Genomic DNA, 14,198 nt, shown 5'->3' with positions numbered 1-14,198 from the left:
CTTGCATCTCTATTGGATCCTCTTGAAAGTTCAATTATTCCCCAATTTCATCATCATCACAAGATGGAAATCTTGTTGTTCCCCAATTTCATCATCACGCATCTTCTTTACAAAGGCCATTTGTGTCTCATGATGCTCCCCAACACTCTCCTTGTCCATGTTTGACTTGAAGATATGATCCTTCACATTTGCAAGAGAAGAAGACTCTTATGTTGTGCCCTTATTGATCTTCTCTTTCCCTCCCCCTCTCTACTCACCAATAGTGCTTCTTAGCCGCTTCACAATTGTCTTTTCACACTTGCACTTTTCTTCTTCACCACAACTATCCTTCTCTGAGTGGGAGTGATGATGTGATGGTACACACTAAATAGTCATTCAACTTGTGCCCTTTGCATCAAAAAATTCTTAAGCTTCTCTTGTTTTCTTCTTAACTCATTGATGTGTCAACTGCTTGCTACTACAAGATTCTAGGCACTTCTATTCTAAACATCTTTGAGTTGAGTTAGCTATCTAGCAACATCTGCAAAAACACTTGTTTAGGCTATCATGTAAAGGTCTCAAGCCCTAAAAGCTTCACATTCTTCTTCATTACTACTTGTGGCACTATAGCAGCTACGACGATGGAGTGTGGACCTTTCTTTTGATTAGCATTGGTCAAGCTATTGCAAGGCCAGTTGGTTGTGGAACTAAGAGGAAAAATGTAGATGCAAATAACTTCATAGTGAGTAGCTCTGATAGCTCCTTCATTGTAGCTAGATTTCTCATGGTGCTGAATCTGCTTCTTCCTCTTGCACTTCTCTTTACTTTTTTAGTCTTTGTTTTTTCAAGCTGCTCACAATTTCTACCTTTGTCTTCTCTTGCTTGAGCTACTACATCTTTACTTGCTTCTATCACCAAGGATTGTTTGTAGATGGGCACAAAACAATAGACGAGAAACAAGAACCAGCATCTTCTGTCATAGAATATGTTGAGCTGATTGTAGTGTGTCCACTTGTGAGCATTGGCTACAATTGCAGCTCCAAAAAATACACAAGCAAAACCGTAAAATTCTAGGTTTGGCTGTTGAACTGGTCTCCTCCTTCCTACCTAAGTTGCATTAATTCACCCTTTTTTTTTTAACTTTTAAAAAAATGCTCAAATTCGCATTTTTTGAGCTTTAAAATGCATAATCGATTTTTCTCATTTTATTCGTACGAATAACATAGTATTCATACAAATAAACGAATTATAAAAATAGGACCCACTCCCATTTTTTGCATGCATACGAATACTGCCACTTGCCACCTCAGCTACCTACTTGCTAACCTTACCTACCTCCTACTTGCTTACATTACCTGCTAGATTACCTTACCTACTAGCTCACCCACCCTTCATAGGTAACTTCTTCTCTTTTGTCTGAGACTAGCACTCATCTCTCTTGTGAGAGTTGTGTGTTGCAGTCTTTTTTATTAATTAATGTTTCTTTTGTTTTGTGTTTTAGACTAGCACTCATCTCTCTTGCGAGAGTTGTGTGCTACAGTATTTTTTTATTAATTAATGTTTGTTTTGTTTTGTGTTTTAGACTGGCACTCATCTCTCTTGCAAGAGTTGTGTGCTACAATCTTTTTTTTATTGAGTGGACCAAAAAGTAGTGTCCATGGACACTGCTATGAGGGACTAATTTAGGATGTCCAAAGCATAGGTGAACAAATATATTGTGCTTTTAATCCTCCTTATATTTAAAAAGAACTAGAAGCACTTCTTTTTGCCAATGGAAATTCTATTTTAACTACTAGCAAAGCAATAAAATCATACCAACCAATCATGCTTACAGCCAATGTTTGTTTTGTATTATGTTTAAGATTGGCACTCATCTCTCTTGCATACTGTAAAATACGACAAGAACGACGACTTGGTGGTAGCTTGCAGGTGGTGGGGGTAGGGGACAAGGAGCAGTATGTTTCTTTTGCATACGCGAATTCATTTTTTTGGTTTATGTTTTTCCTTGGAACTTCAAAAGCATGGTGCACGGCAAGATTTGGTCATATGTGATGGAGATACGAAAAGTGCATGCCTCAGTCTCTTTCATGTAGTGTAAATATTGAGGGGATGGATAGGAGAATATGTTAAGTGATGGAAGAGCACATATGCTCATATCCATCGAGTATCCATCTTGTCTCATTTTGTGCTTGAAAGCGAAGAGATGAAGCTCTAAATATGTAGCTTGGTACGTTGCATGTGAGGGGATGGGTACGAGAATATGTTAAGCGATGGAAAAGTGCATATGCTCGATTCCATCTCGTCCCATTTTGTACTTGAAAGCTAATAACTTATGGGCTATAAGTTATGTTGTTATGTTGTAATTATTCAGTTTGTGGATGATTTGATCTACATAATAGCTAGAGCCAACCTTGTGACTTGCAAATACTTTCAAGGCAACATCGAGAAAAAGGGGAGAACAATCATATATGCACAATCGAAGTTTATATTTTCAAGTCGCAAGGGTTGATCTTGTTATCATGTGCACTAATCCACTTCAATATATTTCAACATTAACTTTACAAGTCCACATAATCCACTTGATCCATGTAGTCAACTTTCAGGTAATGCTTGTCATTCTAATCCACACGTCGATGCAAGTTGTCACAAATGTACACCTGCTGAATGAAGAATATGGGTATATGCTAGTCATTGGAGATGCTTCCTTCCACCTCTATGAATCGTTAGAGAAAGATGTGGGCAAGGGTTTTGTGCCACAGGTCTATTTGGGCTATGCATATCTGTTTCTAGCATTTATGGTTCAAAGAAACAAGGTGTTTCTTATGAACTCCGATGGACAAAGGCTTTGTACTTGTTGAAGAGAGAGCGGGTCGCCTTGCCTAGTGTGATCATCCATTGGATCAATGGCAAACATACCCAATCTCTGCCTTCCCAACATCTCTCTTTGGGCTTGCAAGATAGCTTGAGCCTCATCATGATTTAGTTGGTCCACTAAATCAGTCTCTTGAGGCACAAATGGTGCTTTTGAATCCTCACATGAACTGGAGGATTCCTTGGTTGTGCTTGTGGTTGGGGAGGATCTTGTGGGAGAATGTTCTCTCCCTCCCTACTCATGTTTAACCTAAAAAATGACATGTAGATAGAATTTTTTTATGTCATGTATATTAAATTAAACAATTAAATTCAACATGACACTTATCGCATCAATTCTTATACAAATAATATCTCATTAAATTGTACCAACATGGTACTTATCACTTTAAATATTACTGACTTGAATTTCAAATATACAAACAATATTTAAATAATATGCATTGAATCATGGATTGGAGACTCAATGATATATAAAAATAGTAATGTTACAAGTAATCATGTTCTAAAATAGCTATTACAAATTGTTCAAGAGGGATTCAATCATTTGCTAGTCTAAGTCCTTGGTAGGGACTAAGTTGCATGCCGCATCTCGTAGCAATATCAAAAACACCACAAAATTTAATAGTGCTTAGACGACTATTTGGTTGTGCAATCTTTCCTTGAACCATAAGTCATCATAATCACCCGATTAAAGCTTTTGTAGGCCTAGTACTAGTACATGGTCTGCAAATGTCATCTTCAAAATGTGGTGGGACATTGCGTACACATCTTGTGCAACATCAAAAGGTGGGGGGTTGGTGCACAGGCACTCCGGAGTGACATGGTGAAATCTTTGATGGGAATTCTGCACAATGGTGGGAATGTTACTGAGTAATGCTGGATAATGCTTGCTAGTGCTTGTTGATGTCATCATTCCCCAATCACAAATGCCCAGATACACTTCCTTGAATGACTCAGAGAAATGTAGGATAATGTTTTGCGCATGCAAATCATTATGTAAGCACGAAGTCTATCTTAAAGTACCTGAATATTCAGAATCTCTAAAAATAGTAAATGTTGTGTTGGTGCATGTAATGAATAGTGCATACAAGAGCACTTAAAATATCAAAACATACTGATGGACCCATGGAGCTCTATTAGGCATTTTTGCATCATCTTTGTGTCCCACCAGAAATGGTCACCTTCTATCATGTCCGAGGTAGGTCAGCCATCTTTCCAAATGATTTCCATTCCAAAATGGAAATATTATCATTTGATTATCATCATGCACTAAACCTATAGCTCGAATGATGCCCAGATGTATGACATCACCCAGGCATGTGGCTTTCTCCAAGGCTTTTGCCTTCAACTCATCGGAAGACACAAAGTGCTTCAACACCTTGCAGTAGGCATAAATTGTACCGGAATCAAATGGTGAGATGAGAATATTAGAAAAGATAACTTTTACTACAATTCATTTTTACTAGTTTCTTACATCCGTGTGATTCCACAATCAACTTTTCTTGCATCAACAATAAAGGAGAGTTAGCTATTTGCCTAACAAGATTCACCAAACAATAATTATATATTTGGCATATTGTGTGCATCTGAGGTTAACAAAATAATCTAGGTGAGTAATAGTATGAGACTAGTTATTGTGGGGGTGGCTACCACCTCCTCCATGTCCATGGGTTGTCCCCCATCCACCATGATTAAAATTCCACTCTTCTAGTGCTTATAGCATATGTTGTTCATTATGTCCAGGTATCATCACTATAGTAAGATAAATAAATAGACTCCACGCACCATAGGGGGTGGTGTTGGAGTCCTCTACAAAGCCATGTGCTTTACTGCACCTTTTTAAAAATCTTAATAGTAGAGATGAACAAGGACACTTCACATAATGTCTGTAGACATTCCATAGTTGAGCAAGATAGTAGAATTATTCTTTCCCTTAGTACTGATAACATCGTTAGCTTTAATGATCATCCCAAAGGGGAATACATAGTTTTTAGGCTCAAATGAGTTCATGGGAAAAGGACAAGTGAGACTCATGGTCTCAAATAGACTAGACAAATTCTCTTTTGTAAGTTGCATCTCAGCCCAAGTAGATTGTGGGTTCCTTATCTTTGTCATTGAGCGGCACAATGACAAGACCTTCATTTATAAGAGCCATCAAATCCATCTTTCAATATCTGTAAGCTCTATTATCATCATGTCCATCAATCTAGGAGGGATAAATGGATCTGTATAAATATCAAACAGCTTTGTAACTCTCACCTAAGGAGTATGGAATATGGAATCCTATCTGGTCCTCTTGCTCTATGAGGAAGAAGGGATCGAAGTGCTCCCTCATGAGGGCATAGAATCACTACAAGATGATCCTTATAGAGGAGCATTTGATTCTACCTACTCAAAGGGTTGTTCTTTGGTTTTCGTCCATTCAAATCATAAAAATGGTGCATAATAGTGGGGAATTTCAATCCATTCTTTTTGGGCATGTGCATCTTCTTTCATGATCCCTTCAACTCCATGAGTCAGAGCATGAAAATGAGAAATAGCACCCTATCATATTCCTTAAAATGATGACATAGGGTTTGAACCAAGTGGCTATGTTCAACCGGAGGAGGATCCAATCAGAATTTCCACCCACATCTAATTTAGCATTGTCATGCCTGATGATGACCCAAAGAAACTTTGCATAATGATAGGAGGGGCTAGTAGTTTCCCATCATACCCAGTTGCAGTGTCTTACCATGCCATCCATTATACTCCTTCATGTAGCACGAGGTGGTGAGCAAACAATCAATCAAAGCTTCTTGAAGTATGAATCATGACAATGTACAAATATCCATGGGATCAAGAGGTAGTAGACTACCCTCAATCCATGTGTGTGTCTATGCATGGGTGCATGTACATGTGTGTGCATGCATGTGCATACATGTACATGCCTCTTTGTGCATGTGTGTGTGTGCATGTGTGTGCATATGTGTGCATGTGTGTGTATGTGTATGTACATGTATGTGTAAGTGTGGGTGCAGGTACAGGTGCATAGATGTGTGCACGTATAAACAAGGATACTTGCAATTAGGTTATATGATTAGGTGTTTGTAGTTAAGCAGCATTGATATTTAGAGGCTTGGCACTTATAGTCGGTGGCTTAGCAATAGGCTCAAGGGTTCATGACATGCAACCATGCCACATGGAACAAGTCATTGCAGGGCCCCTTTTGGGATTATTTTTGTATGTTGCCATACTCAAACAACATTTTATTATGTAGATGGATCCAATAGAATGATTCTGAAAGAATTGTCCAAACTTTACTTTGGAAAACAAAAATGAAACAAAATACAATTGAGAGATTCATGCTTTTTAAGTGATTACTATTTTACAAAAGCTTCCACTTTAAAAACTACCAATATCCATCCCATATTTCTAGAGAAAAATATCCATGACAAAAAGTCTATACGTTAAAAACGTCATTAGTATCTAGGAAGCATCCATAAACAATGTCACTACATAGGCCTAATACTTCATTTGTGAATCAAGCTCTAGATGGTTTGTTTTACTCTAAGAGTAATGTTATTAATAGTTACATCAAGACTGTAGACTACACATGGTTTGAAGGTTTTGTCTATTGAGATTCCTTTTGCACTAGCAAATTTATGGACTCTCCTAGAGGAGTCCTTCTATATTGGGTTTGCTATGTACACTAGTGCTAGATTGTCTAAGGGACCTTGGTCCGACAAACTTGTATGGAGTGAGTTTTGCCCCTTGTAGGTGTATGTTTGGCTTGGTCTTCACATTCACTTCATACTTGTGCATCACAATTCTCTTTCTCCTATTCTATCCTAGGGTTTTATCACATTCTTCGTTCACGCTCTCATTCATATATGTCTATATTTTTTATAGCATCTTGATGCCACCTTTGTGTGTCGAAACGCCCTTGTTCATGTCCACCACTACCAAAATAAAAAGATAAGATCAAAAATAAGTATCTAGGAAAATGAATGAAAACCTTGTGTTTGCAAAATGCATCCCATGTGACTAGAAAATAAAATTCCCTATTAATTCATTAAGGAGGATGAGGAGAACTTCAAGGTCATGAATAAGCTTAGGAAGTGGAATATGGGAAATTTTGATTAGTTTCTTATAAGACTAGCTACTTGCCTTTGTATGCTTTCAATAATATAAAGACCTTTAGGTATCGTCAAGGAAAAGGAGGAGAAAGGTGAAATAACTTCTTTTAGCTACCTTTCATTCACTTGACTCCCATCCCATCTAAAATAGGTCTATAGACATAATTGAGGGGAAGTTTTTGCATGCTATAATGTTAGATGCATGGTATAAAGGAAAAAGAAAGGAAATGCATTAAAATATACATAATTGGGATACAACTTATTGAGATGGAAAGCAAAGGTCAGGCAATTGTGGGAGTGTTGAAACATGAAAGTTTAAAGAATAGAAATTGAGACTACTACTCCTTCACATTTCAGTAGCAATACGAAGCTTCTACTAGTGGGTTGTGGCACAATAACATTGGAAATGATTGATTTTTTCTCTCTTTTTCCTTAAATGAAATCCATCAAGTAGGATCCCTTCCAATGAAAATCATTGCCTTGAAATCTGTGTTCCCCCTAATGCCAATAAATTTTCATCCCTTCTTGAAAATTGTAAATCTTGAATTCTTCATCCCTTCTATATGCAAGGTGTAGTTGAAAAGATAGGATGCAATTGGATTGTACTAGAACACAAGAATGTCTAGAGAAGATGTCACTGATAATAAATTGTTTGCTTGCATGACCACGCTCTCGCAATCAGATTCCATCTTTTTTACTAGAAGATTGCCATTATGTGAGAATCTTTATTGTTTGTTATTTCTCATAGATGAATAAAAGTTATGCATAGCATTGCACTTATACCTTAAGATGATACTTGAATTTAGCATTATAGGTTCCCTTTGTGCACTTATGTAAATAAGAGGATATTTGATTGTGAGAGTGCAGTCATGAAGATAAATGAGATTGGGAGACAAGATAACAAAGGCAATTTGTTTTGCTTGATTGCTAGTGAAATTCTCTTGAAATGCCTTCCTTTTTGTGCAATGCACAAAAATTATCATGGAGTCAAAAAATAGGGGAAATAAGGATAGCTATTTTGGATGTTTTCCCCTTAGAAGAGCATATTTTGGGTTTTGTTCCCTTGATGCATGACAAAACCATCCAAGGAAAAATGAAAGATGTCTATAAAGAAATGTCACATCAATTCTTCTCAATGGTGTGGTAAAAAGCACCCAAGCTCTCGAGTATGCAATGCTATTTCACATGGTCCCCACAATTTCCCACTTATTTCCCCTCTCTTCCATGAACATTTTGCAAAGCATAATGAAATAACTATTTCCTCTCTTTTTCCATCCATGATAGAAGACCCTAAGGTGGTATTCCAACCATTTACATTTCTTGATGCATTTACTTTTCCTTCCTTTGTGCCATGCATCTATGTATTTTGGCCTTTGTTTGACATGTTAACTTTTTCCGAAGATTATGGACCATTTCTAAATGGCACCAGAGTCGAGGTAGGCAAAAGAAACTAGTTCAAGATGTAATGATGTTGGTTCAAGAGGCAAATATGTGACGTAAAAAGAGTTAGTTCAAATGGAGAGAATAGGAGAAAAGGGATGAGAGGAGCGATGTGAAAAGGGAGTAGACCAACATTTATTAGAAGGGGAGAGGGCCCCATTGATTAGAAAGAGGAAGGTTAGTATCAAGCTCGTATCAAGGCATGGAGCTCATGTCATACATTTAATAAACGCCATGTGATGCATCTTTAATAAACCCCATTTCATGCATTCAATAAAGGCCAACCACCAAGGGTTTAAAAGACATCATAATCAAAGATTAATCACTAATTAAATGGGCAATTAACACAATCTCAAACAGTAATACATAATTCATTAATCAACGAAAAAATCAAAACCATACCTAAGATCACGAGCACAATCAATAAAAGGTTCCCATCTTGTACTAAGGAATTTTAGCCCTTAAAATGGAGGTAACATGTTTCAAAGTTATAGCTCACCTATGAAAGGGAATCTAGTACCTTAAGAATGGGGTGAGGGAAATATATGGGTTTATATATATCCCATTATTTTTCTAGAACGTAGGTGGAGACTTCCAAACACTGAGCTACAAAGATTATGCTAGGTAGCTTTGAAGTCAAACAATTTGTGAGGAGATCATGTGAAAATAATAAGTTCAGCAGATCTTAAGAAAGTATAGAGGGGAACGTCATCCATACCACATAAGTGAGAATGCACTCATTTAAGACATTATAGCGTAATAAGTTAGCTGTTGTAGTAGAGATAGCCATGTATATAGATATCCATAAATATGCATCAACCTCCTATGGTTGCCCTTGATGGGTGGACCTTGGCAAGGGGCGAGATAAACCCTTTGAGCATGCCATGTGGGTAAGTTGAGTTATGCAAAAAGAAGAGAATACAAACTTAAGTTTGGGTGAGTTAAGTAAAAGCTAAGTAAAAGTAAGGGAATAAAAACTTACAAAACTAAGTCCAAAACATAAGTGATTATGAAAATATTTATATATTTTTTGCAATATGAAAACATGAGCACAAAATAGACATCGCTGGAGTGATTATGAATATTGCTTACACTTAAGATAAGGGGCTTAGGGAAGTTGAGTCTGAAACGGTAGGTAAACCAATGTCACTAAATCCGTTCAAAATGAAGGCAACCACTAAATGTGTGAATATTGCTTACACATACTACATGGGGTTTAGGGGAAGTGGAGCCTCAAAATGTTGGTAAACCCACATCACTAGACGCATCACAAAATCTAATTGATTACGAATATTGCTTACACTTAAGATAAGGGGTTAGGGAAGTGGAGATTCAAAATGTCATCACTAAATCCGTTCAAAAGGAAGGCAACTCCAAGCAAACAGAATTAGTTTAAAAAGAGACTGAATCTCGTGTTTAGAAACCAGTATGTAATCGTCATTTCTGTCAAGACTTGCTTCAACCAAAAAGCCTCAGCGACTCTTTTCCTAAGCCTTTCGAGTTCCTATGTCCCAAGTGCCGCGTCCAGCAACACAACCTCACAGTTCGCTACACTCTGCTTGCGCATTTTACACCTCGGGCTTCTGTACACTATCGCCTCACCGCAAGGTTCTGGTATTCTGCTTATACATCTCTAAACCTCACGCAGAACGGGATGCTGGCCGCCTGTGAATGCTACATACAGGAGAGGATGAGTGGAGGGAGAATAGTCAGGGGGAGGAAGGACTAGATCTGTGGGAGCCGGCTGAAAGGAGAGAGGAGACTCCGCGCACCAAGGAAGTAGCGATGGCGACTTTGATCTGACCGCGACGAGGAGGAGGCCGGGGGCGATCTTTGGGGCGGTGAGGGGACTGAAGAGCTCGGAATGGGGAGTTGAGGTGGGAGGAGGCCATGAGCAAAGGAGCTCGAGGCAAAGCAAGACAGTATAGGATGGTGGGCGAAAACAGTATGGGCGGAAACCAAGGAGATGGAGTCTACATATAATTCGAGCACATGCAAAAGATGGCAAGAATTTCAAAGGGCAATTGGCAAGGTGATCCCACACTTCCAATAGCTATTAGTAAGGCCTCGCAGCCTTACGGAACTTTTAAGGCCAAAGATGCTTGCTCCAACAACAAGTAGTTTTACTCATAGAAAACAATTTCGAATTTTAAAACCATACATGCCATCTTGATTCTTGCACTTCCCCTTTATTTATGCTCTATTTTGAAAACTGATGGTTTCAGACACTCATCAATCTCATTGTTGGGTTACACACATGCATCTTCACACATGATGTCTCGTTTTTTGAAAAAGTGAGGGGGTACTTCCAAAAAATGAAAATGAAACTCTCAATTAAAAATGTGTGTGTGTGTGTGTGTGTATGTGTGTGTGTTGCCTATCAAACAACTATCCTACTACACTACTAGACCAGTTTCCAATGTCAAAATAGATCAATTGCAAGCATCTGCTCTTGCCCTTTTCAAACACTTAATGAGAGTAATCCATTATTAACCACTCTCTTAATACTACCTAAGTGAGAATAATTCATGTCATATCGTTTCTTTTGACAAAGTTGAAAGTCAATTTTTATACTCACATTCATGTCAAAACATTGCAAAAAGTACAACAATATTAATGGCTACTCTCCAATAGAATGTTCAACCATATTTACTAGTACTTGGAGATAACCCGCTCTATAGTATGCTTTGAAAATGCCAACACCGTCTTTCTGCCTTAGAATTTTCAATGCAAATCTGATGGAGAGGTATGCTGACTCACCTGCATCCATCCACAAACATAGCACGTTAAAACATGTACACTATGAATTGTGGGACTGCAAGCTTCAATGCCGACACACAATTGTTATCCGTGTCACTCGATCTAGATTAGCATAATCAAATCTTGGCATTAAACTATTCAATAGTAATCAGAGGTAGGCAATTAAAGATATGAAGGAATGTATATAAAATGTTAGTGAAATCCAAGTAATAAATGGAAAACTCAAATAAACCATAAATACAAGAGTTCCAACCAAGTCCAAGGGAATTCCCAAGGTCGAAAAATCCAGATATGCCCTCAGAATACTTATACCTTTTCTTGATTTCCTGTTGTCATTTTCCAATTCCAATTATCAATATTTAGGCTTAATGCCTCCTTAACCGTGGTACTTGTCCCTCAACAAAGAAAATGAAATAAATTCCCAAGGGAAATTCCAAAGGTACTTTTGCAAAATACAATCCTACCAAAGTCACCCAAATCCTAAACCTAAGAACGTCATCAATCTCTACAATAAAGGAAATGCCATCTTTATACTCTTCTTGTCAAGCAATGGACTTCATGTCTAAAGTATAGAAATCCCAAGTAGAAGGGTGCCTTAGGGCAAGTGTATGAATCCCAAGTAGCAAATTATAGTAAGAGAGTGTTTAAGAGTGAAATTTCCCTCATAACATAATAATCTTGCCCCACTTGCATATACTTATCAGTTCTAAGTTCTCAACGTTCTAAGTTTTTCCTTTTCTAATTTTCGAAATACAATAGTGAATAATTATCCTAAAGGAACTGAAGTTTCTTTTCTTTTGGTATAGTATGCTCTTTCCAAGTGTAAAACATCCAGTGGAAATTCACTAAAAAGTTTTCCCAATTAAGATACATAGATATCCATGGCAACTTGCCTCACGGATACCCATCCCTAAGAGGTAGAAAGGTGTTCGAATGGCTCTTGAAAACCAATAATTTTTAATTATTAAAGGAAGATCTAACTTCCTTTTCTCAATAAACTAAGTTTTTTGAAACTATCACTAAATAGTGCCATAAATAAACTCACCTTAATATGAAATGAAGAATCAATAAAGAGACTCTAAAATGCCTAAGTCTTTAGCTATCTCCAAAGTCTAAAGTCTATAGCTGAAGAGCTGGGTCTATAGCTATCTCCATAGTTCATGAGTGATTCCAAGGTATCTCTAAATCCACCAAAGCACTAAAGAAGAGCCGCCAACCTGGCCATTCTCTGTCTTGCCAGTTTTGGCTATTAGTGACCTCAAATTTGGAGGCAGCAAGTCTAAAAATGACAATCATTTATCACTGCAAAATTTAATACTGAAGCTATGCGAAGCTGCCTGCTCCTCGAACTATTCCCAAGTAATGCAGTGGTAAGGAGTCATAGTACAAATGAAATTATGGAACTTCTTCTAGCGAACGACAATCGACAAGATGGCCACTAGACATAAATACATGACCCTCACCATTCGATTCATTGCACCCTCCTATTCGTGTACACAGCATCCCTATCCAACACAAAATAGCTATCTCTAACAAGAGGCCATAAGCTATTGGCTAAGGCTTCGGCAGCTTGGGATGACCTTAGAAGAAGCTCCCAGCATCATCATGTAATTGGGTCTCAAGGAAGGAGTATAGCTCTACGCTCTGAAGTAGCCAGACAAAGAAAAAGGCTCATCCCCAAGGAGTTCACATGAAATCACCTCATTGCTGCTAATCTGAAAGAATTCAAGTAAATCTTATAAGCTACAGGTAAATGCAAGGAGTTCTACAAGTCTGTCGCTCAATAGTTCCACACAGTTTTTTCTTACTGTGTAAGCATATTTGCATTTCGTTTTCCTTTTCTATAACACAAAGCCAGGGCTAGTAGAATACTTGGATGAGCAGTAAAGCACTACGCCACAGTAGAGACACAAGCTTAGGTGACAAAGGGAACAAGGCATAGCGTGCTCTCGTATAGAGCTATTGCACTCACCGAGAATCAACACGGAGGTTAGAGTTCAACAGGCACGGTGGTCTGCTCCTCACTGAAATGAGTGCCAATACTTGGCAAGCTTGTGCTCAGATCTGCGCTAGAAAGATCTACTCATTCTCTCTCATCTTGCATGCAAAATCCATGTGGCTAATAGGGATAACTCCAGAGATAAATGTAAGTATATAAGAACCGAACCCGACCTAGAATGTCGCGTTGCCAGAATCATCACGCTTAGCTTTTCTTTTGGCTGAGTCAAGCTACTGCTTAACTCCCACACTCCACAACCAGCAACTAGCCTGGCAAGCTCTGGTCTCGAATGACGAGCGTTGATCTTCACTTCTTTATATATATATATATATATATATATATGATTAATGTAAATGCTTAAGAAGAACGCACTGGGAGGAAGAAGGCGACCTAGTTGAAGAGTGGACGGGATGAAAATGGTGCAATACGTAAAGCAAGGATGAAAGGAACAAGAGGGAAGACGACAGCTTGAGAGAGTGCAACGTGGTTATGAGGAGAGCATGGTTGAAGACAGGGGGCATATGGGCAAGTAGCAAGGCAAAGCATTAGAGGTCTATGATAGCAAGGTAGTCACATAGCCACGAAGGAGGGGTGAGGTTGGATCATCAACGATCGGAGCCATGAATGGCTACGAGTAGTGGAGAGGTAAGAGGGCTACATAAGGAGGAAGGGGAGCGTAAGTGCATGAACAAGTCAACCGAGAAACCAACAGCCAGGAAATAGAGCCCGGAATAAAGAGATAATGCCGCCATCGTTCCAATAGGAACTAGATGACCTGAAAAGAAAGAAGGGGCATACAAAAGCCACACGCAGCAAAAGTTACTGTGGAAATCAAAGAGTATAGACAAATCAAGGTAGCTTGGCAACAAGAGTACCTGAACGTGAAGCTCAAAAGCATTACATATGTGAAGCAAATTAGTCAAGGGAACAAGCAAGGTGGCGGAACAAGAAGAGCAGTGGCTTATGCTAAAAGAAGAGGTGAGCTATATCTTACGATGGTGGCATCAAAGGACGTGCAAACTGAGCTA

Source organism: Dipteris shenzhenensis, chromosome 2 (genome assembly GCF_047967505.1).
Source record: "Dipteris shenzhenensis isolate YYH24624 ecotype China chromosome 2, Dip_SZ_1.0, whole genome shotgun sequence".
Taxonomy (NCBI): Eukaryota; Viridiplantae; Streptophyta; class Polypodiopsida; order Gleicheniales; family Dipteridaceae; genus Dipteris; species Dipteris shenzhenensis.
This window is presented reverse-complemented; position numbering follows the sequence as displayed.